The sequence below is a fragment of the Anabrus simplex genome, chromosome 9 (assembly GCF_040414725.1).
Source record: "Anabrus simplex isolate iqAnaSimp1 chromosome 9, ASM4041472v1, whole genome shotgun sequence".
In the NCBI taxonomy this organism is placed as follows: Eukaryota; Metazoa; Arthropoda; class Insecta; order Orthoptera; family Tettigoniidae; genus Anabrus; species Anabrus simplex.
Window position 1 is genome coordinate 49,888,914 of NC_090273.1, and position 27,257 is coordinate 49,916,170.

The following is a 27,257-nucleotide window of genomic DNA, read 5'->3' on the forward strand; positions in this document are numbered from 1 at the left end:
ATGAGGATGTCATCCCTGTTTGTTGATCATCCTCCCTTCCTGAAGGCCATCAACGCCGTATTGTCATTGCTTGTGCAGAGGTGATTTTCTCTCGCCCATACTGTTAGGCGGTTACATGCTTGTTATAGCTGTTCTTTTGATATAGAGACCATTGCTACGTAATCCGCATTTGCGTACATTCTTACATCCTCAATCACGCTGGCTTGCACGGTGTCCATTACTGCGATATCCACCTCAATGCTGGCCATCGTAGTCTCCATGTTCGTTCCGCATTTCCAAGCTTCATAATTTTCTCGATAGAATCAGACTTCCTTGTTATGTCTCTTCCAGCACCGTAACACAAGGGCATCGATGTGTTTTCTGGCCTTCTATTTTTGTGTTCCACTTTTAACAGCCATATATAACTATGGGAAAGAGTAGGCCACTTCAACAGTTCTGATCTTAGTGTGCATGGGCACATCGGAGCATCTGAAGATCTAGTCGAGATTTTTGAATCCTTCCATTTCAAGAGTTGCTCTACGACGAATATCTGGACTGTCAGAATCACTGATACCGAAACTATCCACCGCTTTGATAACATTATCATTGATCGTTATGTTGAGTGGTAATCCTCCTGTTAATATCTTTATCTATGCTCAGATATAGTCCATTCTTTCACTCTGTTCCTTTATTTGAAGTACGATATTCTCCAAATCATCTTCCTTTTCAGCTGTCAAAGTGGTATCATCAGCATATCTTTGTTTATTTGTATTCAGACCACGTATGCTCAATCCATAAGCGGACTCGTCCAATCCAGCTACTTTCATAATATGCTCAGCATAAAATTTGAACAAATACGGGAGAGTATGCAACCTTGTCTTACGCCTTTGCCCCCATTATTCCCGAGCTAAGCCCAGCCAGCGAGCGAGAGATCTCGAGGTGGACCGTTCGATCGTTGGCTATCACTTTCTAAAGGCATTTAAGGGAAGTTAAGGGTTGATGACCAAGCAGGATAAAAAGAAATGTTAAAACAACCCTCAGACATTTATTCACATAAGCAAATAATAAATGAAAATATTCTTGATGATATTCTTTTTTACACTGAACTTCCGTAATATTTTATTTCTTCCTCGGTTTTGAGTGACACGTGTTCTTAATCTCCAGCCTTACTGTGCTGTAATGAAAATCATAGAAAAATTAGGTCTCTTGCCTTTCCAAATCAAAATATTTGATTGAAAGAATTAAAAAAATTAACATAGAGGTTCATAAAATAATTAAACAACTGTCTTGCTAACGAGGGTTTTACAATAAATGTGTTTAAAGCTTTACCAATTCAGAGTAGTCTCAACACGTGGTTTTAAGATGAACTCAACTAAATTTATCACTTACAGTATTTAATATTAGTCAATGACACCAACATGAACTTCAGTAGAAAATGAAAATTGATTTCAAAATTCTCAAAATTTATTAATTATTATTCTGATTATTATTATTATTATTATTATTATTATTATTAATCTCTCGTCATTTAATTAACCTATGCTTCACTGTCACACGATCATGTTCTCATTAATTTTCCACTGCATCAGTTACCTAACGATCGTCATTAACATTCCAGAATAATTATTTTCAAATTAATCATTATGACTTATTTTCACCATAACTCAAAGTAATTATGCGGCTAACGAACTTCTACTTCTGATCTTTGTATTGCATTTCCATTCAAATTAATCTTAAAATCTTTCAAAGTTCAACTATAAATGTGTCAGAAATTTATGTTACCCACGTGTGAGCTAGTTAAATAAATTTTATTTACCAAACGAGTGCCTTCGTAAGATAACGAGATGATCTTTGCTTTTAAATCTCGCTAATGAATAAAATAAATCCTTTTCTTGTCTTCCTCGACTTAAGTTGATCAAATTTTCCCTTAAGGGCATGAAAATTACTTCTTAAGGCAGCACACAACGATGAATGTAATCTGCGTCGCAGCAAGTGCACGACCAGATCAAATTAAATTGGACCAACATGATACAAGAGAAATCTACGTATTTACATATACACACACATTCACACTAGGAAACACGTATATTATGTACATTATTTACATCGAATCCTGTTTTGGCAAGTTTATTCATGATTTTTACGAATGGTCAGGTCACGTAATATCTAGCAGAAATAATCTGTGTACTGAAATTATTCTTCATTAATGGTGACTAGTGATCGAAGTCATGGGTATCACTTGGTAGAAACACATTTCACATATCGATGTGAGTTCATCTAACTCTTGAAATTATAATGGAAGATTTTAGTAAAATCCATAAGCACTACCATCGCTTGGGCTACAGGTTGAAACTATCGCGAGCGTGAGCCTTAATCGTATTATTTTTATTCCCTACCTGTGAAATACACTCGCAACACGTACTCCAATAATTATAATCTGTCTTGCGCTCCCAATACACAAGAATAAGTCAAATATCATCATTAAATCATCAATCGCTCAATTATACAACAAATATCCCTCAGGATTGGTCATATTCCAGACCCTTCATGAACAGAGCACATTCGATCTCACATATAAGGACTCTACTGTAAATTTATGGCTCACGAGCGTTTAATTCTGTTTTACCCGATCTTTAGTCAATATTATTATTATTTAAGTGATTATTACATCCACTGATCCTCGTGGAATATCATAAAATTAGATGACTTCATCATAAATACAGCAAGTGATCTTGAAAGACACTAGGTTCGACCCTATTCACTCAAAATGTACACATAAATTTCAGTGCAATAACTTTCAACATTACAAGGGAAGTAGATTTATCGCGTGGTCAGTGATTTTTAAATGTTAAGCTCCTAAGCATGGGAAATCATTCAAAGACAACCTACATGTCTACTCTAACAGATTCAAAATTTCATTCACACGTACCTTGTGTATACATCGACTCAAGACAGAGAGTCATACTGGGTAAATTATGAATCTTTTTAAAATACCAGTTAAAAGAAATTAGAATCATCTCGTAGCCCAGCACCTCCACTCTTTTAACCCAAGCCATTTTTGTCTCCCGAGCAGAGAGCAAACGAATCGAAGATAAGTTAGAAATAAATGATTCGGCAATCCTTCATTGCACGAGGTGCTATCCGTCTAATCAGGATGAACTACACGTCGAATTTGAGAACTTACTGCTCTATGACATCGATATCAGAAAATAAAATATGAAGGTAACTAGGTGTGGCACTGAACTGAGTATGGTGATAACGAGTGGTTCCCAGTTTGCAAAGGCTGCATACAAGATTGCATACTCTCCCGTATTTGTTCAAATTTTATGCTGAGCATATTATGAAAGTAGCTGGATTGGACGAGTCCGCTTATGGATTGAGCATACGTGGTCTGAATACAAATAAACAAAGATATGCTGATGATACTGTCCCCGTTAAAATCGGCGATATTGTGCATATTTTCAACAAGTGGAAATTAAAAGTTTTATTGCCTGCTTGGAACTGCAATGTGTCATTGGGGAAGTAGTGGCGAGCTAAGAACGAGTTTTTTTTTCGTCATTCAGAGGGGTGATACATGGCCCGGACCGTGCCAAGGTCGAGGCAAATCACGTGACTACCGCCGCACGCGCGCAACTCACATTCTGAATCTGGAATAGTCTGAGCCAATTAAATGAGACCCATCAGCCAATTATCGTTCTCGTTGAAGATCACACCTCCCAGGCCTATAATATAAAAAGGCCTTGTTACGAGTAAATTGCTCTCTGAATATCCTTCGCTGTATTGCTCTCTCTCTCTCTCTCTGAATATTCTTCGCTGTGCTGCTATTCTGAACTCTAGACTTGGATGTGCGACGCTACGTTATCCGACCACGTGGAGAAATGATTTCCAGTTCAGCCGACGCCCGTTCTGCCAGAATTTAGCGAGATAATTAGCGAATTCCTATGGAGTAAAACACGCTTTAAGAACTAAGTTAAGTGTGACTGTGTAGACGAGTTATTAACGTTCGACGTGTGCTTGTGCTTGTCATCTCAGTTACAGCTTGTGACCGGAATTCTACAGAAGTCGTCTTAGAAGCTGAACACCTCAAGATGGACAATTCCACAAACATCTATAACACAACTTCATCGAGGGATACCTGCTACAAAGTCTCCATGGAGCTGTAAAATGTGAGGCGTATCTGGTAATTGGAAGGAGACTGACCGGAGGAAAATGCTGGAATAATTGACTGTCGACGGGGACCGAACTCCATCTAAAACTTGAGTACCTTTTAATTTAATTTATCTGCCTCACCTTTTGTACAACTAGAGGTCTTTCTTCTTTAAGTCGTAGATGTATTAGTTTGTTGTAGTTAGAAACATTTCATTTTTCCACTTCTTAAGGTGGTAGACTAGGTACGTGTGAATGAAATTTTGAATCTGTTAGAGTAGACATGTAGGTTGTCTTTGAATGATTTCCCATGCTTAGGAGCTTAATATTTAAAAATCACTGACCACGCGATAAATCTACTTCCCTTGTAATGTTGAAAGTTATTGCACTGAAATTTATGTGTACATTTTGAGTGAATAGGGTCGAACCTAGTGTCTTTCAGGATCACTTGCTGTATTTATGATAAAGTCATCTAATTTTATGATATTCCACGAGGATCAGTGGATGTAATAATCACTTAAATAATAATAATATTGACTAAAGATCGGGTAAAACAGAATTAAACGCTCGTGAGCCATAAATTTACAGTAGAGTCCTTATATGTCTTGCCTTTGAGATAGGAATGGTTTGCATCCAATTTTAATTGTCACTGTCTGATAATAATTGAATACCACTGTCTCACTTTCCACAATACTTCTCTTACGACAGTGTAAACAGTTTCATGAGATTGTATTTAAAGAATCAAACGGCTCGATTGTGGTTAAGACACTCTCACGGACTATTTAGGTGAGTATCCATCTCCCTGTATCTCCCCATTTTGCTTGTTTTGTGCCCACATTTTAATTACACTTGACTGACAGAGCAACTGCAACACCAAGAAGGAGTGGTTCGAAAGGGATGAAAGTTGGGAAAAAAACAGAGACGGCACGGACGAATAATTGATGTTTATTTCAAACCGATTTGCAGGTTACACAATGCGCACGGCATCGACTCAGTAGGATGTAGGACCACCGCGAGCGGTGATGCACGCAGAAACACGTCGAGGTACAGAGTCAATAAGAGTGCGGATGGTGTCCTGAGGGATGGTTCTCCATTCTCTGTCAACCATTTGCCACAATTGGTCGTCCGTACGAGGCTGGGGCAGAGTTTGCAAACGGCGTCCAATGAGATCCCACACGTGTTCGATTGGTGAGAGATCCGGAGAGTACGCTGGCCACGGAAGCATCTGTACACCTCGTAGAGCCTGTTGGGAGATGCGAGCAGTGTGTGGGCGGGCATTATCCTGCTGAAACAGAGCATTGGGCAGCCCCTGAAGGTACGGGAGTGCCACCGGCCGCAGCACATGCTGCACGTAGCGGTGGGCATTTAACGTGCCTTGAATACGCACTAGAGGTGACGTGAAATCATACGCAATAGCGCCCCAAACCATGATGCCGCGTTGTCTAGCGGTAGGGCGCTCCACAGTTACTGCCGGATTTGACCTTTCTCCACGCCGACGCCACACTCGTCTGCGGTGACTATCACTGACAGAACAGAAGCGTGACTCATCGGAGAACACGACGTTCCGCCATTCCCTCATCCAAGTCGCTCTAGCCCGGCACCATGCCAGGCGTGCACGTCTATGCTGTGGAGTCAATGGTAGTCTTCTGAGCGGACGCCGGGAGTGCAGGCCTCCTTCAACCAATCGACGGGAAATTGTTCTGGTCGATATTGGAACAGCCAGGGTGTCTTGCACATGCTGAAGAATGGCGGTTGACGTGGCGTGCGGGGCTGCCACCGGTTGGCGGCGGATGCGCCGATCCTCGCGTGCTGACGTCACTCGGGCTGCGCCTGGACCCCTCGCACGTGCCAAATGTCCCGGCGCCAACCATCTTCGCCACAGGCGCTGCACCGTGGACACATCCCTATGGGTATCGGCTGCGATTTGACGAAGCGACCAACCTGCCCTTCTCAGCCCGATCACCATACCCCTCATACCCCTCGTAAAGTCGTCTGTCTGCTGGAAATGCCTCCGTTGACGGCGGCCTGGCATTCTTAGCTATACACGTGTCCTGTGGCACACGACAACACGTTCTACAATGACTGTCGGCTGAGAAATCACGGTACGAAGTGGGCCATTCGCCAGCGCCGTGTCGCATTTATCGTTCGCTACGTGCGCAGCACAGCGGCGCATTTCACATCATGAGCATACCTCATGACGTCAGTCTACCCTGCAATTGGCATAAAGTTCTGACCACTCCTTCTTGGTGTTGCATTTGCTCTGTCAGTCAGTGTATTTCGTCAGTTTTATGTTAATAAACCTTATTCATTTTTAAATTGATCTCTGCTTTGGGTACTTTATTTCTATAGTCTTACGAAGCCCGGATTCAGTTCCTGGCAGTTTCTAGCCAGTTTAGACCGGTCCACAGTAGTTAGGTAGGTAGGTGGGTGGTGTAGTTCTAACTGTGGCTTCATTTTCCTGAATGAAGGTATTCCCATCTGTTGAAGCACCATCAACGTTCTTTTGTGACTTATGGAGTCAAAAGCATTTTCGTAATCTGTGAAGTATAATTATCTAGACCTGAAGCCTGCTTGAGCCTTTAACATTCACACTCTATGTAAGTCTCTAGTCTTCACTGTATGTTCTTCAGCAACACTTTGCTGGCACCTTGCATTAGTGTTGCTGTACAACGCTTTGTGCATTTCAACTGGTCATCGTTTCCTGGTATTGGGATGTAAACGGACCGTCTCCGTATGGTAGGACAATTCTTTTTGTTTCCCATATTTGCTTACATAGTGATTTTGGTTGTTGACTGATTCTTCTGGATTTTGCCTTGCTCCTGCTGGAATTCCATGAGTTCCTAGCTTGCATTGGACTAATGACTTAAGGTAGGTCTAACTTCACCTTCATATATCGGAGGTTCTATATAGAAATCAACCTTTCCTTCTAAACTTGACTGTACAAGCTCACTTTAGGGAATCGAGATATTTCTTGCCACTCGACATTCGGCGTTGAGTCCCTGACGGCACGTTCTACTGTATCGCCATTGAAGGATTGCCTGGCCAGACTACATTCAAATGGGGAAATACTACATAAACATGAAAGGAGAAAAGCAACCCAACGGACCATTATAAGATGTTAGTATTAGTACATTTCGAACATATTTAGCTTTACACTGACGGTGAGTGCCAAAATTAATGCATTGTTTTAAAGAAATGCCAAACAACAAAGTTGGATGGACGATTAACCTTTAGTCATAAGATGCTGGAGCTACACTTGGACTTGAAATCCGAAACAGCGAAAGCTTTATTTCGAAAATCTAACTTTCACTTAATGGAATTCGTTGTACATTTCAACAATAAAATACAAGCTATATACTGTACAATCTCTGTGGTAATGGATTCTCATAATATAAAGAAGTGTTTTATTAATAGAATTATTCGCCTATTTGTTTTTGTTATTTGAGTGGCTAGTATTACTTCTTTATTCGATAAATGAATTCGAGATCATTCTGCGGGGAGAAGATCAACTTTGATACCATGTTTTATGGATATGCAACTCTCATTTCAAATCCTAATGAAATATATTAGAACTTTTGCTGGTAAGGTTAATTATTGTCAAAGAATTCTCGCTCTTCATAAAATATGTGTTGCTGGTCAGTACTTCTCCAAAAATATTATCACGTAGTGCTTTTCGCAGGCGGAAGGCCGATAGTTTATTTCACACAACTACAGAGTGCAGTTCTTAGTAAAAAATAATGAAAAATTCGTTTGACTTCGAAGAAACTTCAGTGTGGCACCTGGCATTCAGCCCAAAGTTATTTCCTCTAAATTAATTACCAATACACAGAACAATACAGATGCCTCGCCGTGGTGAATATCTAAGGACGGTTGAGCGCTGGCTTTCTGAGCCTAAGGTGGTGAGTTCCATCCTGGTTCAGTCCGGTGGTATTCGAAGATAGATATTCCGGCACGTGGAAGAAAACCGTAAAACATATTCTGGTTTTTAGTACCTAAAACCAGTTACAATATATTATTATTATTATTATTATTATTATTATTATTATTATTATTATTATTATTATTATTATTATTATTGACGTCGTCTTAAGTAGAGGTCCAGCTAACAAATCAAAAGTGAAAATTGTTGAGGTCCAAACGACTGTTGTCTTTGATCACCTGTAACCGATTAACTTAGTGGAAGTTTCTAGAATTGATAGCATTGATCACTATCGAGACTCTAACCCTGACCATACTTGTTTCTAGACAAGTGCTAGAGAGCGAACATTAGTAAGGCGGTTTACAATTTCACCTCATAGGTTGAACGAAAATATTTAATGCCTGTCTCCCGATAATCAATTATCTGACTTTCAAAGGTACACAAGACTAATTCATATTGGATTTAAACTGCTCTTTTGATTTTCATGATAATGGGATGTGTGGGTTCGAGTCGGACATGTCACTAATTATCAGGAGGCAGCGCGTACCTTGTTTGGATTACAGAGCCTAATCGCCGGTTAATTGGTCCTCTGGTTAGCCGTCCAACCAGTAGAAATCAGTATTGAAAGCAAATAGATCATGGCCTGGTGTTTACTCGGCGATGAGCGAATGCCTCCGGCCACGGCAGTTTCGGTTGAACGACTCTAATTACTGACAGGAATGTGTGTGCCCTTCTACAATAACGTTATTGTAATCAACAATGCCAAGTATAGTTGCCATTGGTAATGCTAATCAAGTCAGTCTCTTAGTCGTCGCGAACAAAACACTGTTATAAGGTTGTCTCGAAGTCGTTTCTGTCTAAAACATGCTTCTTGCTCTTATAATGTTGATTATCTCTCCTAATTTATTCATTTAGAATATATTACAGTTATTGTTATTTTGGAATACGGATGCCAGCGTGAATATAGGGGAAGGGGAGGAGGGAGGGGCAGGCAAGCTCGGATCCCATCGCCTTTCTTAGGCTTGGTTTTCAGTCCGAAACGAGGTTTCTTTTCTTTTTGTCATTCTTATAACCTTGTTAATAAGAAACAAAAAAGTAATACTCAGACATTATTATTATTATTATTATTATTATTATTATTATTATTATTATAGCCACTCTACCCCAAAAGGGCCTTCAGGACGTGTATGGAGGTGATTTTGCTTTATTATTATTATTATTATTATTATTATTATTATTATTATTATTATTATTATTATTATTATTATTATCCTCTGCGAACCATGTGACCTTGCCGCAGTGGGGAGGCTTGCGTGTCACAATGATGCAGATAACCGAGCCGCAGGTGCAACCATATCGGATGGGTATCTGTTGAGAGACCAGACTAACGAATGGTTCATCGAAAGGGGGGTAGCAGCCTTTCGGTAGTTGCAAGGGCGGCAGTCTAGATGATTGACTGATACGGCCTTGTAATAATACTCAACATGGCTTAGCTGTGTTGGTACTGCTACACGACTGAAAGCAACGGGAAACTACAGCCGTAACTGCCTCCCGAGGACATGCAGCTCTCTCTGTATGAATGGTGTACTGATGATGGCTACCTCCCGGGTAAAATATTCCGGAGGTAAACTAGTCCCCCATTCGGATCTCCGGGTGGGGACTACACGAGAGGGGGCGATCATCAGGAAGATGGATACTGACATTGTGCGAGTCGGAGCGTGGAATGTTAGAAGTTTGAATCGTTGTGGTAGGTTAGAGAATCTGAAAAGGGAGATGGATAGGCTAAAGTTAGATGTAGTTGGTATGTTGGTACGTTGGCAGGAAGAACAAGATTTTTGGTCAGGCGACTACCGAATTATCAACACGAAATCAAACAGGGGAAATGCGGGAGTTGGTTTAATAATGAATAAGAAAATAGGGCAGCGGGTAAGCTACTACGACCAGCATAGTGAAAGAATTATTGTCGTCAAGATAGACACCAAACCAATGCCCACCACAATAGTGCAGGTCTATATGCCTACTAGTTCAGCGGATGATGAAGAAATTGAAAGAATATATGAGGAGATAGAAGATTTAATACAATATGTAAAAGGTGATGAGAATCTAATTGTGATGGGAGACTGGAATGCAGTGGTAGGCCAAGGAAGAGAAGGTAGTACAGTAGGAGAATTTGGATTGGGACAAAGGAACGAAAGAGGAAGTCGGCTGGTTGAATTCTGCACTGATCATGTCCTTGCCAATACTTGGCTCAAACACCACAAACGACGGCTGTATACTTGGAGGAGACCTGGAGACACTGGAAGGTATCAAATAGACTTCATTATGATTAGGCAGAAATTCAGAAACCAGGTGGTGGATTGCAAAACTTTCCCAGGAGCAGACGTGGACTCTGACCACAACTTGTTGGTCATGAAATGCCATCTGAAGTTGAAGAAATTGAAGAAAGGATAGAATGCAAAAAGATGGGATCTAGACAAGTTGAAGGAAAAGAGTGTGAGGGATTGTTTCAAGCAACATGTTGCACAAGGACTAAATGAAAAGGCTAAATGAAACACTATAGAGGAAGAGTGGAGAGTCATGAAAAATGAAGTCAGTAGGGCGGCTGAAGAAATGTTAGGAAGGAAGAAAAGATCAACTAAGAATCAGTGGATAACTCAGGAGATACTGGACCTGATTGATGAACGACGAAAATACAAGAATGCTAGAAATGAAGAGGGCAGAAAAGAATACAGGCGATTAATGAATCAAGTGGATAGAAAGTGCAGGGTAGCTAAGGAAGAATGGCTGAAGGAGAAGTGCAAGGATGTCGAAGGCTGTATGGTCCTGGGAAAGGTAGATGCTGCATGGAAAATCAAGGAAACATTTGGAGAAAGGAAATCTAGGTGCATGAATATTAAGAGCTCAGATGGAAAACCACTTACAGGGAAAGAAGACAAAGCAGAAAGATGGCAAGAGCATATCCAACAGTTGTATCAAGGTAAAGATGTAGATAAATTGGTTCTGGAACATGAAGAGGCTGTTGATGCTGATGAAATGGGAGACCCAATTTTGAGGTCAGAGTTTGACAGAGCTGTGAGTGACCTAAATAGGAACAAAGCACCTGGAATTGATGATATTCCCTCTGAATTACTGACTGCTTTGGGAGAAACCAGCATGGCAAGGTTATTTCATTTAGTGTGCAAGATGTATGGAAGTCCCATCCGATTTTCGGCAGAATGTTGTTATACCTATTCCCAAGAAAGCCGGTGCTGACAGGTGTGAAAACTACCGCACCATTAGTTTAGTATCTCATGCCTGCAAAATGTTAACACGTATTATTTACAGAAGAATGGAAAAACAAGTTGAAGCTGAGTTGGGAGAAGATCAATTTGGCTTCAGAAGAAATGTAGGAACACGTGAAGCAATCCTGACTTTACGTCTGATCTTAGAGGATCGAATCAAGAAGGACAAGCCCACGTACATAGCATTCGTAGATCTAGAAAAGGCATTCGATAATGTTGATTGGACCAAGCTATTTATGATTCTGAAGATGACAGGGATCAGATACCGAGAACGAATAATTATCTACAATCTGTATAAAAATCAGAGTGCAGTGATAAGAATCGAGGGCTTTGAAAAAGAAGCAGCAATCCAGAAAGGAGTGAGGCAAGGCTGCAGCTTGTCCCCTCTCCTTTTCAATGTTAACATAGAACAGGCAGTAAAAGAAATCAAAGAGAAATTTGGAAAGGGAATCACAGTCCAAGGAGAGGAAATCAAAATCTTGAGATTTGCCGATGATATTATTTTATCTGAGACTGCAGAAGATCTCGAGAAGTTGCTGAATGGTATGGATGAAGTCTTGGGTAAGGAGTACAAGATGAAAATAAATAAGTCCAAAACAAAAGTAATGGAGTGCAGTCGAACGAAGGCAGGTGATGTAGGAAATATTAGATTAGGAAACGAAGTCTTAAAGGAAGTAGATGAATATTGTTACTTGGGTAGTAAAATAACTAATGATGGCAGAAGTAAGGAGGACATAAAATGCAGATTAGCACAAGCAAGGATGAGTTTTCTTAAGAAAAGAAATTTGCTCACTTCAAACATTGATATCAGAATTAGAAAGATGTTTTTGAAGACTTTCGTGTGGAGCGTGGCATTGTATGGAAGTGAAACATGGACGATAACTAGCTCAGAAAGAAAGAGAATAGAAGCTTTTGAAATGTGGTGTTACAGAAGAATGCTGAAGGTGAGATGGATAGATCGAATCACGAATGAAGAGATACTGAATCGAATTGGTGAGAGGAATTCGATTTGGCTAAATTTGACTAGAAGAAGAGATAGAATGATAGGACACATCTTAAGACACCCAGGACTTGTTCAGTTTTTTTCTGAAGGAAGTGTAGGTGGTAAGAACGGTAGGGGTAGACCAAGGTATGAATATGACAAGCCGATTAGAGCAGATGTAGGATGCAATAGTTACGTAGAAATGAAAAGGTTAGCACAGAATAGGGTGGCATGGAGGCACGTAGAAATGAAGAGGTTATCAGAGGATAGGGTGGCATGGAGGGCTGCTTCAAACCAGTCTAAGGACTGATGACTCAAACAACAACATTATTATTATTACTTTTCGCGATTGTTGTTGTTCTGTGTGGCAAGACATACAAATAAACGGGCTTTTAAATCGTTCCTTCCGAATTTGAATGTGCTCTTATATTGGCTTTTTACGGTTATAAAAAGGTTTTGAACGTGACATGTAAATTGGTCGTAAAAATAAGAAAATAAAACAACCATTAGGCTATGTACCGTACACAAAATAAATAGGAAGGAACATTAACGGAAAAATGGGTTTTGTCCTGTATGGTAAGGCACACAAGAAAAGGTTTTAAAAGCATACCTTCCAAATTTGTGTACAGGATTTTTATAAATGCTGTACAAACAATATTTGAAAATAATGATTTCTTGTTGAAATATGTAAACAGTAAAAATTTATACAGCCGTCTTTTTTTTAAATTGAGAAGCCATTGATATACTGTATATATCTTGCACATGTACTGTACTTGTGTAACGATAAGTTATTTGCATTCAATTCCAAAAGTTTAGCAACCGCTACAAATTACTTGAATGTGTTTTTATACAAGTTATTGCTATATTTCACATTGAAAATATAACAGCGGCTGATTCAACAAACGTTGAACTACTTATTTTTAAATAGTTTTTTTTTTTTTTTTTTTAGATCCCAACACACTGAAAATATCACTGGATCATACTACGTCATTATTTTAATTTTGATTGAAATGAATTACTATGGACTGCAAATGCGAATCGCGCCACTTAACGTAGGATAATTATTATGTGATTAGTCTTTCATTAATGTATTTTTGTTTCGTGTTTTCGTGTATATACTTTTTCTATATCTTCTTTCGTTTCATGTACTTCCGTTTTGATATACTTTCGCGTGATGTTTTGTTTCCACGTAATCCTTTTGTTTTACATAATGTACGAGTATATTTTCATTTAGTTTCGTTGCTATGCTATTTAAGCAAGTACTTGTTAATAAGAGACATAATAATAATAATAATAATAATAATAATAATAATAATAATAATAATAATAATACCGTAATAATAATGTTCTTTATTTATAAACTAATTTGAATGACTCAAAAAAGTGGTGCAAGTGATGTTACTCAAATGTTTGGGGCAGTGCATATCTGTTTTTTATAATAATTTCCTATTTTTGTTTATACATTTCCTTAATTATCCCACCTAGTGGCCATGATTGTTAAGGCGTCAACTCTATATGTCTGACGCAGAGGTTACCCGGTTCGAGTCGCGTTGGTGAAAACACTTTCACCATCAGAATGTTGGCCAGCTGTATAAGAAATATTGTGGTATGCAATTTCGTATCTCTAGATTGTCTGCTGAAACCCTGGATTCAGTTCTAAACCTCTCCGTAGTGTCCACGAGGAATGACCGAATATCACGCTGTTGATGGTGATTCGTCTGCCAGATGGAGACGTTAAACCTTGAGCAGATCCCTTGGTGTAATTCATCAGAAGTCCATGTGCTACCACCAGGTTTCACCCTCTCCCAACCTCATTTTAATAATCATCACCAATACATCTAGTCCGGATCCATGGTTAAATGGTTGACATGCTGGCCTTTAGTCCACGGGGTCCAGGGTTTGGTTCCCGGCCAGGTCCGGGATTTGAACTTTCATTTATTAATTCCTGTAGTTCATGGGCTGCGTGTTTGTGTCGTCTTCAACATCAGAAATCACCGTAAGTGATTTTTGTTATCATTATTATTATTATTATTATTATTATTATTATTATTATTATTATTATTATTATTATTTTACATCCAGACGCGCAAGTCGCTCTTTGGCGCCAAATAGGAAGACATGCAACAGATGAGCCGAAACAAAGCCGTATGTTAAATTTATTTATTTATTTATTTATTTATTTATTTATTTATTTATTTATTTATTTATTTATTTATTTATTTATTTATTTATTTATTTTAATTAAAAACTGAAATCAAGGAAACATTGGAAATTGTACAAATTAGAGATAAAATACACTATCCGGAGACGTGAAATCTTGTAACGTCCCTAAAATGCTAGTCGCATCACCACGTTGTTACTAATAGATATTAGAGTAATCTACGATTCTTTGAAGACCTGGCTGATTGTTCCTGGTATCTCATGAGCACATGCTGCACGGACAAGTTCTCGTCCGGAAGTTCTCGGCCATGTTTGATGTAGACTACAGTTTCCAGCTCCCTTCTCTTGTTTTGCTGATGTTATCTCAGTCGCTCCAGTTCCATACTACTGCTGTACTTTCTCCAGGCAATGTTCATTCCCACACTGGCAGAACATTCACGTCCTTGCTAACAGACGTAGTAGATCTGGAGTTCCCGCGGCATTTCTCCGCCTCGCTGGGATCAAATATAATCTCTAGTTCACTTTCCTGGCTGCCAATTGATTAGGGTGACATGGAGGTTTATTTTACAAGAGTTAAAACATGGAATTATTAATTTTATTAAATACGTTTGAATTGTATTGTAGTTACTACTAACGCATTTTTTGATCCACTTACATTTCTTTCGATACGTGTATTTGTGGTAGTCTATATTGATTGTATTGATTGACTTCCGTATCCAATCTTAGTACATCTTTTGAATGCAGGAGTGGGGCGTGGGTTGATGCCCAATAAGGTTATAATTGATTTGGTGTGGACGTACTTTCGGCATAGCTCCCTTTGTGGATCTCTGATAGATTGTGGGTTCATATCCGGAAGAGCTAGTCGAATTTTTGATGGCCGGAAAGGAAGACCATTCAGCACTTCATTGTCTTACGATACTGGAGTGTAAAGTATTTTTGGTGACACATTTGGTGTTTCTTGGAAAAAATTGAATAATATTCAGGCATAGATCGTCCAGTAGAGATCCGTTTTTCTACCGTATGGCAGAGGAAAACGGAACGTAATGTGACATCAATAGGCGTCAAATCGAATCAAAATTGAGGCCATACGATTATTATTATTAGTATTATTATTATTATTATTATTATTATTATTATTATTATTATTATTATTATTATTATTGTTATTATTATTATATCGATTTTGTCCAGCTGTGGACCACGTAAATGACTCCTCATGATTTAAATTTTCTTTGGCGCCATTACTCCTTCATCCTGCTTGCTGCTCCTTCCTTTCAGCTGTCCATTGTTGTTTCTTCTTGGTCGCTGTTTCTGGCTCTAGGTAACTCTTAAATGTGTGTAACTTTTTTCTGAAGGCGGTTCTATTGTGGATGTCTTGATGTGTGATGTTTATTTCTTGCAAATACTTCTTCGTATTAACAAACTATTTTTTACAAGAGCTGCCTTTCCTATTGGGCTTATTGAAGTGGGTAAAGATTTTCTTAGCAAGTCTGTTATCAGGCATTCTTGAAATATGTCCAAAAACTTTAACTGTTCGCTTTCGAATGGCACCTGAAATCCTACCGCATGTTTTATATATTTCTTTGTTACTGTGTAATTGATATGTGTCAGCACATTTCTTTGGACCGAGGATTTTTCTTAAAATATTTCTTTCCTTCTTCTCATTTTCTTCAGTGTCTTTCCTGGCTGTTAATTCCAGGCATTCTGAAGTATACAAGCACTCTGGTTGAATTACTGCCTGATAGTGGCGTAGTTTTGTCCTAATAGAGGTCGCTTTCTTGTTGTATGTGTTTTTTGTAAGGTGGAATGCAAGCTCCATTTTTCTGGCTCTTTCGCTGTTTGCTTCTTTATCAAGCCCATTAGGTTGTATTATGTCACCAAGGTATTTGAATTTAACAACTTTATATATCTTATCATTTTTTGTTGTTACTATGTATCTTGGGGCTTCTTTGATGTTGGTCATGAAATATGTCTTTTCAAATTAACAAACTATTTTTTACAAGAGCTGCCTTTCCTATTGGGCTTATTGAAGTGGGTAAAGATTTTCTTAGCAAGTCTGTCATCAGGCATTCTTGAAATATGTCCAAAAACTTTAACTGTTCGCTTTCGAATGGCACCTGAAATCCTACCGCATGTTTTATATATTTCTTTGTTACTGTGTAATTGATATGTGTCAGCACATTTCTTTGGACCGAGGATTTTTCTTAAAATATTTCTTTCCTCCTTCTCATTTTCTTCAGTGTCTTTCCTGGCTGTTAATCCCAGGCATTCTGAAGTATACAAGCACTCTGGTTGAATTACTGCCTGATAGTGGCGTAGTTTTGTCCTAATAGAGGTCGCTTTCTTGTTGTATGTGTTTTTTGTAAGGTGGAATGCAAGCTCCATTTTTCTGGCTCTTTCGCTGTTTGCTTCTTTATCAAGCCCATTAGGTTGTATTATGTCACCAAGGTATTTGAATTTAACAACTTTATATATCTTATCATTTTTTGTTGTTACTATGTATCTTGGGGCTTCTTTGATGTTGGTCATGAAATATGTCTTTTCAAATGACATCTGCAGACCGGTTTTCATTGCTACCTGTTTTAAAGTGTTATCTTGTATTATCGCCGATTCAATATTTTCTGATAAAACAGTACAAGATCGTCAGCAAATACTAAGCTGTTGATAGTAATGTTCTTTTTCTTGTATCCTATCCTTACTTGGTCTTTAATGCCTTTTTCTGCGAGTTATGTTTCCCATTCTTTGATGACGTTATCCAGGACGCAATTGAACAGCAGTGGGGATAGGCAATCTCCTTGCCTTACGCCTGTCTTGATTTCAAAGGGTTCAGATATCTCTCCCGTAAACTTAACCTTTGAGTATGTGTTTGTTAAGGTATCCTTTATTAGCTCTGACGTCTTGTTATCTGTACCCATTTCTCTAAGGATGTTAAACAATATGCTCTCATCAACTGAATCATATTGCTTTTCGAAGGTCAACAAAAACTGCTACATACTTCTTGCCCCTGGCAACTCTGTCCTTCAGTATTGTCTTGAGGTTCCAAATTTGTTCCACACACGATCGTCCCTTCCGAAAACCTCCCTGGTATTCGCCGTTTTTGTGTTCAACTTGTTGTTCTAATCTTGATAGCAGTGCCATACAGTAGATAGTATCTTGTATGCCTCTGGAACGAGTGAGATGCCTCTGTAATTGCTGACATCTGTTCTGTCCTCTTTCTTGTGTAGTCGGTGTATTAAGGCTAATTTCCAATCATTGGGAATCTTACAAGTGTTCCAGATTTCTTGCATTAACTGGCATAGTTTCTTGATCATTTGGGGGCCCACATGTTTCCAAAGTTCACTCGTTATTGAGTCTTCACCAGCTGCTTTGTTGTTCTTAAGCTTCTTGATTAGATTTGTGATTTCTGTTTCATCTGTCGGTGTTGAGTCTGGGTTCTGTTGCGTATATTCTGTGGCGAGCTTCTCCTCTGGCAATGGGCAGTTAAGTAGCTGTTTAAAGTATTCTGCTAACAGTTGGCAATTTTCTTCATTGTTTGTTGCGATGGTGCCATCCTCTTTCTTGAAACACAAGCTCGGTGGTTGGTATTTAGAAAGGCTCCTCTTAAACGTCTTGTGAAAGTCCTTCGTGTTTTTATTTTGGAAGTTTTGTTCTATTGCATCCAGTTGTTCTTTCTCAAATTTTCTTTTTTCTCCTCTTATGATTTTTGCGGTTGATTTTCTTTGTTCTTTGAAAGTTGTTGTAATCTTCCTCTTAGTTTGATGAGTACCATTTCTTCCATCTTTGTAGTCCGAGTGATATTGTCTGTTCACATCTTTCATTCCACCATGGATGTTTTCGTGATTTCTTGAGTAATGCTGTTTCTTTGGCTGCTTCTATCATGGTCTGCTGCATTTGCTTCCATTCAGTTGTTTCAATGTTCGTCAGTTCTTGGTACTAGTTGCTGTTCTGTTTCAGCTTTTGAGTGTCGAATCTTAGTAATAAACTTTTATCTTGATGATTGTTAAATAGTGATCTATTTCTGTGTTGGATGCTTTCTTAACTTTAACATTCACGATTACCGAGCTCGATAGCTGCAGTCGCTTAAGTGCTGCCAGTATCCAGTAATCGGGAGATAGTGGGTTCGAGCCCCACTGTCGGCAGCCCTGAAGATGGTTTTCTGTGGTTTCCCATTTTCACACCAGGCAAATGCTGGGGCTGTACCTTAATGAAGGCCACGGCCGTTTCCTTCCAATTCCTAGGCCTTTTCTATCCCATCGTCGCCATAAGACATATCTGTGTCGGTGCGACGTAAAGCAAGTAGGAAAAAAAAACATGATTTCTTTTTGACGTCTATGGGAGATTGCAACGTGATCAATTTGATATTATCCTAATAGTTTGTTGGTGATGCCCACGTCGTTTGTTTCCTAGGAAGCTTCTTGAAATGAGTGGACATCAGTTTCAAATTAAAGTTCCTACAGAACTCTATAAGTCTTTGCCAATTTCTGTTGGTTCTTCTATGAGCTGGGAAATCCCCCACTATTCTCTTGTAGACTTTTTCTCGTCCTACCTATGCGTTGAAATCCCCAAGTAGTATTTTCACATGATTATCAGGAATTTTTGATGTCACCAATTCTAATTCTTCCCAAAAGTCATCAAATATTTTATGGGTTAGTTCGATTGCCGTCATTAATTGGCGCATGAGCATTAATGAGCGTGTATATTTTCTTTGCACACTTAATGGTTAGTAGTGAGAGCCTTCCATTTGGAGACTGGAAGTCTATAACCGAATTTAGAATCTTTTTATTGATTACAAATGCTGTTCCTAAGTGTGGCATGTTCTTCATGATCCTTATGCCAACTTTACCTTTCAGGATTCTATAGTTGCTTGATTCCATTGCGATGCCATCCGTGAATCTGGTTTCTTGAAGTGCCATGTTCAGAATATTTTGCTGGTCAATACGTAAGTTGTTTATGTTTTCCTGTTTTTAGGAGTGAATTTATGTTCAGTGTGCCAAAAAAGGGTTTCCGTTTAGGTCTGAATTTTGCTGCATTCAGTTTGGATGCGTGTGATGGCAATGGGTTTCCTAGATGCTCCGACTCGTCTATGCATGGTGGTTTGGGCTCTCCAGAATCCGATGGCCCAAGTGCACTGCTTGTAGCAGTGATGGATTTCCTCTTGAGGCTGCCACCTGGAATAGTTTCCATAAGAAATGTTTCCATCATGCGAGTTAATGGGAATTGTTGGGGGAGCCGACCGGGGTCAGCTTAAGATACCACTAAAGTTGTAAGCCTTAGGGTTGCTCCTTTCCAGTAGATGTGTCTGGATTGTAGCTCAACTGTCGGGGATAGGCGATTTTTCACCTTCAACACCATTGAGGTTATGCATTCTATTTCTGTGAAAGCTGTTGGTTGCCTTCTTCGTCTGTAACCTAGACAGGGGCCCTTACAGGGTGCTATCATCCGGAGCCAGATGAATCCTGTTCTGTTTTACGAGGTGTTACTCCTCCCACTCCTCCTTCCTCATCACTTGCGACATACGGAACATGCACATGTATTGAGCCGTATATACAATAATTTACTGAAAACAACATATAATATCGGCAGGTGTTTTCTTGGATAAAAATTTACTTATGTCCAAGGTGTTGCCATGTTTGAGCTTCAGAAAGGATTTTAACTCCTGAGTCACAATTTCGTAGTCGAAAAACCACTATTTATTGTGATAATAGATTACTACCAAAAGCCTTCCTGTTCGATTTGCGTCTTCTCAGCCGGACTTTTAAATATATTTTTTCTTACAATTCACTTCTGAACCATTGCTTCATCCACAAGAAAGCCTATACATCGGACTTAAACATTATTTACCGTAAGATCTTTTCTATATTGCGACAGAATTATTAATTTTAATTATTTACGATCCATCTTCTGTTCTTTGAGGTCCCATTATCTTCCACAGATCTTTCTCTTTCCTAGTTCCGTCCATCTCATCCATTTTTTTAGTCAAGCCTGTTCAAAACAAATCTTTTTCTTCCTTATCTGTTTACCCTCCAGGGTCGGTTTTTCCCTCGGACTCGGTTAAGGATCCCACCTCTGCCGCCTCAAGGGCAGTTTCCTGGACTTCAGACTCTGGGTCGGGGGATACAACTGGGGAGGATGACCAGTACCTCGCCCAGGCGGCCTCACCTGCTATGCTGAACAAGGCCTTGCGGGGGATGGGAAGATTGGAAGGGATAGACAAGGAAGAGGGAAGGAAGCGGCCGTGGCCTTAAGTTAGGTACCATCCCGGCATTTGCCTGGAGGAGAAGTGGGAAACCACGGAAAACCACTTCCTGGACGGCTGAGGTGGGAATCGAACCCACCTCTACTCATTTTACCTCCCGAGGCTGAGTGGACCCCGTTCCAGCCATCGTACCACTTTTAAAATTTCGTGGCAGAGCCGGGAATCGAACCCGGGCCTCCGGGGTTGGCAGCTAATCACACTAACCACTACACCACAGAGGCGGACTTAAAAACAAATACCTAATAAATGCAAATATGTTTGTTAGATTTATGCCGCTGGGATTTTATATGCTAATGAACAGCAGCAGCATTATATTATATATATTTGACTGTACATACAATTTATAAAATACAATAGAATATTACTGTGATTATGTCATAACGCAAATCGTTCTAATTCCATTGTCTATATACGCCTCAATTGTAATTTTTTCATTTAATTTGTATAAAAGGCTAAAAAAGGATAATATGCCAGCCCCGTGGTGTAGGGGTAGCGCGCCTGCCTGTTACCCGTAGGCCCTGGGTTCGATTCCCGGCCAGGTCAAGGATTTTTACCTGGGCCTGAGGGCTGGTTCGAGGTCCACTCAGACTACGTGATTAAAATTGAGGAGCTAACTGACGATGAGATGACGGCCCCGGTCTAGAAAGCCAATAATAACGGCCGAGAGGATTCTTCGTGATGACCACACGACACCTCGTAATCTGCAGGTCTTCGGGCGGAACAGCGGTCGCTTGGTAAGTCAAGGCCCTTCAAGGGTTGTAGTGCCATGGGGTTGTTGTTACATCCATATTGTGATGGTTGGTGGTATTACCGTCTTCAGGGCCCGGGTTCGAATTCTGGTACTTCCAGAAGTTAGAGATTGACAGGAGGGTTGGTATTTGGTTAAAAAGTTATATGCAGCTCACCTCCATTGGGGGTATGCCTGAGACGAGGACAAAAATGTACTTGTTTTTACTCACTAATAGCAACTTCTTGATCTTTGTATTTTTGTCAGGTTCAGGCATTCAGCTGCGTTTAAGGCTTCCGGACGGATGACTGGTAGTCTCAGTTTTGCGTTGATAGACATCTTTTTCTTCTTGTAGGTGTCCATGGTTAGTTTGTATACTAGGTTCATCTGGTTGATCCTCGATACCACTCATCTTTTTTATATATATATATATATATATATATATATATATATATAGGTTGTTTTTCTATCCATTCGTCCGGATAGTTGAATCTTTCCACTTAATCCGTTCCTCCTCATAGTCATCAATCTCGGTACTGTTCCGGTATTCAACTCGAAGGAGATTGATCCTGACTGAACCGGAATGTCATCTTCGAAGGACTTCAATTCCTCTGTACTTGTATCCTATCCGTACACTGCCTATTCCCTGAATATTTGACGCCATTCTCTATTCAATTACTGAAGTACGCAATTGGAAATAAAAGAGGGGGAAGTCCATCTCCATGTTTACTCCTAAATTATTATTATTATTATTATTATTATTATTATTATTATTATTATTATTATTATTATTCACTCATACCCATACTCGTACTTCAGGCATCATTGTTAAATATATTTCTTTCTTTATAATTAACATTTTAAATTACCACACACAAGGTTTCACCTTACGTGCTATTTTACTAAAATTCTGACTCGACCCTGTTGAGGTTGGTGTGTTTTTGTTATGAAAATAATAATAATAATAATAATAATAATAATAATAATAATAATAATAAATTTAATGGGTGCAAGTTTAATTTATTTTAATTATCAACATGCTAATAATATTACTGCTGTAATATATGTAAGAGTTAGTTACGAGACTTTTATTCATAAGTATTAATGTTATTAGAAGAATTATGTATATAAAACAGAGTCCTGTAAATGTGTAAACAACGTAATGAGTAAATAAATACTCATATTATTATTATTATTATTATTATTAAATGAAATGGCATGACATGTTCGGCTCGCTAGGTGCAGGTCTTTCGATTTGACTCCCGTAGGTGACCTGCGCGTCGTGGTGAGGATGAAATGATGATGAAGACGACACATACACCCAGCCCCCGTGCCAGATAAATTAACCAATGATTGTTAAAATTCCCAACCCTGCCGGGAATCGAACGCGGGACCCTGTGACCAAAGTCCAGCACGCTAACTACATAGCCATGGACCCGGACTCTCCTTGTTCGTCTTCTTCTTCTTCTTCTTCTTCTTATTATTATTATTACGGACGGAATCCTCCCGTGTAATTGCTCATGTCCCTAAAATTAAACAGCTCTTAGGTCAGCTCGTATTTGGTTGGAGAGCTAGAGCTTTGTTTAATTTAACCTGGAGTGTTGAACAAACGCTTCTCTCAGTGTCTGACAATGATCATTTTATTAACTTAACGTTAAATGTTATTTTATTATTCGTAGCGAGTGCTTGTTTACTTCATTACTTGAAAGCGTTATTGTTGTTTATCTTTGTATGTTCATGAACGTATTTACGTAAGCTATGCACTTAATCTATTCAGTGTGTTATTTAGTTAGGTAATGTGTGGCATATTTGTCCTAGCTCGCATGTCATGCTCTGTTCGCTTGTTTAATTTCGCACGCAGTTTCTACTTCACTTGAGGAGCGTACTGTAACTTACTAGAGCATAAAGTTTTCCCACTACTCCAATATTATTAGCCTATAAAGTATGATTTTGTTTGCTCCCTTGTTTAATGGTATGTTAGTTACATTTGCATCAGTATATTTCTTTGATCACTAAAGCTTGCCGATAAAGATTTTCGAAAGCAGTTTTATTCTTTAATACCACACCGTGGATGACCATTCTTCAATTAATACCACAGACTATTTGTAAAAGCTTACATGGAAAAGTGCTTCTTCCTCAGAACAACCTGGTCCAAGAAGTTCATCGATTCATCAGAGCAAGGCAGTGAATCCGTTAACGACATTCAAGCTGCCTTTTTGTTAATTTCCAGGTTCCATTTCACACTACCCGATAGCATAGAAACCGGAACCTTACTGGGCGATTCGAGAGATAGTGGATGCGAACCCCACTGTCAGCAGCCCTGAAGATGGTTTTCTGAGGTTTCCCATTTTCACGCCATGTAAATGCTGGGACTGTACCTTAATTAAGGCCACGGTCGCCTCTTTCCCATTCCTAGCCCTTTCCTATGCCATCGTCGCCATAAGACTTATCTGCGTCTGTGCGACGTAAAGCAAATAGTAAATAGAAATGTACGTGTTACATTATAAAAATAATAACAATAATAATAAATAATAAATAATAATAATAATAATAATACCTCATCTACCATATAGAGGCACTTTAAGTGATGCCATTCGGGCTACCCGCGTGTCAATTTAGATGTTCAGATTTTCGCTACCAGTTGGCAGACGAACGGAACTTTCTTGGGCGATCTATGGCTGATTTTAATTAATTTTGTCGATTTAACACTAAAATATGTGCCACCAAATATATTTTACCATGCCGACGTCATCCTACACAGAGAGCTGAATGGACTGCTATCCGCTACCCGCCATCATCGGATCCAGAGGCCGACACTTTACCACTGATCTACAGAAGGATGTTTTTGGTATACTATATATGTACAGGCATGTCCAGAGAAAGGGTGAAATGCAATTTTTGAAATTTCGTGTTTTGTATGTATGTATGTATGTATGTATGTATGTATGTATGTATGTATGTATGTATGTATGTAGGCTATGTGCCACGGGTTTATAATGATAAATATTTTTGTTTAAAAATAGGTATTTTTTATCACAAACGTTATGAATTTTCAGAGTAAGTGAAACAGTTGTGGGTTTTTGAAGAACTATGGAAATGGAGAACAATGCATTTGGTCATTTATAAACTTAAACAAACTACTAAAAATTGTGTCAAATTTCCCTTTAGGGAAAATCAGATGATCATAAATATGTCTTTCAATAAATGAAACTCAAATTGTAAACGATTAATATATTTGGATCTAACGAATCGTTCACTGGAGACAACTGTATGGAATTTGGAGTAGACAAATGTTTGATTCAGTGCTTCGAAACTGACTCACGGCCTATGAAACTACCACGAATGAAATAATCAGTACACTAGAGGGTGATGAGATGAGGCCCTTTTATATGTTTTTCAGTCATGCCCATCCATCATTACTTCACATTACAGCCTGCACGGTTGCTAGATAACATAAAGTCTCACATTTTGTATCGCTAATCCTTAATTTCGTGACGCAAGTTTTCAGATGATCTGCAGCCCTAAGACGTACTTATGCTCAGAATTATAGGGACATGATTTTGGTCGACTTTAGAATTTAACTAGTTAATGTGTAAGCTGTAACGTTCTTTTGTCTTGTTTCGACATGTTTTACAAACGTAAGCTGCCTATGAAATAAGTCGCCATGGCTATTCCATTAGTGAAATGCATTCTGTTATGTCGAAATCTAAAGTGGGTGATCAACAATGCACGTAGTCTCTACTTGGCAAGCTCTTTTGTACCAGCTTGTTTACATGCTATTAGTCAAAATGAGGTGACTGACCGAGGCGGAATGTGTTCGTGCAGTCACAGTGTTGGAGGGAGGCAGGGCTGTGACTATTCCTGTAGTGGCTACAAAGCTTCATGTAGCTAAATCGTTTGTATGAGTCTGGAAATGATTCAGAGAAACAGGATTGAACTCTAGGAGACCAGGCCAGGGAAGAAAGCGAAAAACTACGTTCAGAGAAGATCTGTATATGGCCAACTGTTCACTTCGACGTCGCATTGGTACGGCTCGGGAGCACCAAAAAGATCTGCGGGCAGCAACTGGTGCCTCTGTCGGTGACCAGAATTGTAATAGGCAGGTTTTAGTTCACGAAGGCCTTATAAAGGTCTGCGATTACCGCCTTGTCACAGGATAGGTTGACTGATATTTGCGCATGTAGGCTACATGGAAACTGGCAGCTCCCGACATCAGCGCAATGTGACATTCACTGGTGAATCGCGCTTTTGCCTAACGCAGTGTGATGAACATTTGCGGATGTATCGTCGCCTTGGAGAGCGGTACACAGAGGCAGCAGTGCAGGAAGTGGCAACGTTCGGTGCTGGGTCTGTCGTGGACTCGTGGTTTAGGGCGGCATCACTCTCGGCGGCCGAACAATGGACCTTACGGTGATCAGACCCAAACTTACGGCTGTCAGGTACACATTGTGCTCAATCATGTTATGCCCGTTGCAGCGGTTATTAATATCCAGTTTGTCCTGCAACAAGACAATGCAAGGGCGCATACAATAGCCACTAGGGCTTCCCTCGAGGAACTCGAAATTCAAACCACGGAATGGCCCGCTATGAGTCCCGGCCTCAGCCTAAGGCCACACTGAAAGCACGTTTAAACTTGGAGCAGTAACAAGCGAGAGCAAGCTGAAAAGCAGTGTTGAGCTGCACTGGTACGTTGTCCAGACAGAAAGCAGTTTTGCAGCAGAATTGCACAGGCTACATGTTGCCAGTGGTATGACGATTCGCGAGATTATTATTGCTGAGCGAGGTTTCTCCAGTGTGAACTGATCTGATTGACAGTGGTTGGGCACATGAAATGAATTTACGGCGGGAAGAACTCGGCGAGTTTAATAACTTATATGAAGAATTACGCAACTGCAGTGAACGATATTTTAAATATTTGCGAATATCTGTTGAATCATTTGATAAATTATTACATAAACCGAAACACAAGTTGCAAAGAATGGAAGTAAATTACAGAAAAAGCATCACGGTAGAGGAGAGGTTTGTTGTTATCTTGAGGTAAGTAAAATACCAACACTAGTTCTATTGTATTTGAAGTAGTATTTTATTGATTAACTGGAAGAAGCACAGTTTCATATAAAGTGAGAAAATACAGATATTAGATCGTTAAAGAAGCATAGCTTTGTATAAAGGTAGAAAATGGATATATTAAATCATTTATGCAGGGCACTTCGTACAAAGTAAGAACATTAAACATTAAATCATCAGTAGAGGAAATTAAGTCCAAACGAAAATACATTACGTCACTACAAAAATTACATATAAAGGTAGAAAATACATTGTTATTGTCCATTGTTCTGAATATCATTAACAACCTGAGTTGGGTAACGTTCATATCCTTAAAATATTTGTGAGATACATCCCACAGTACCGGTCGTTTAAAAAGTGATGAAATCAATTCCTGTGTCCCAAAAGACACGGTGAGCTCGGGACAACACGCTTACAGCTGAGCAGCAGGATACAAACTGATCTAACTTGAAGCGGCATTGGGCAGTAAGCGTTTGAGCATTAGGGCACGTCCAAGATGCACGCTGGTTTTCTGAGTCAGACAGTCGGCGCCGAATCGGCATAAGTTTATCCTTTGTTGCTAAGTGGGACTGGCCATAATGCACCTGCGCGCAGGAAGCCTGCGCACTGGTAGTCTGACTCAGATGTTTACCGGAATGATTAGTTCATTCTGGTTTCAGACAACCTGCCGCGCAGCTGTTGATTTTCGTGCTGAGCGTGTTTGACATTTTGTTAACGATGGATATCGAGTATTTGATTTC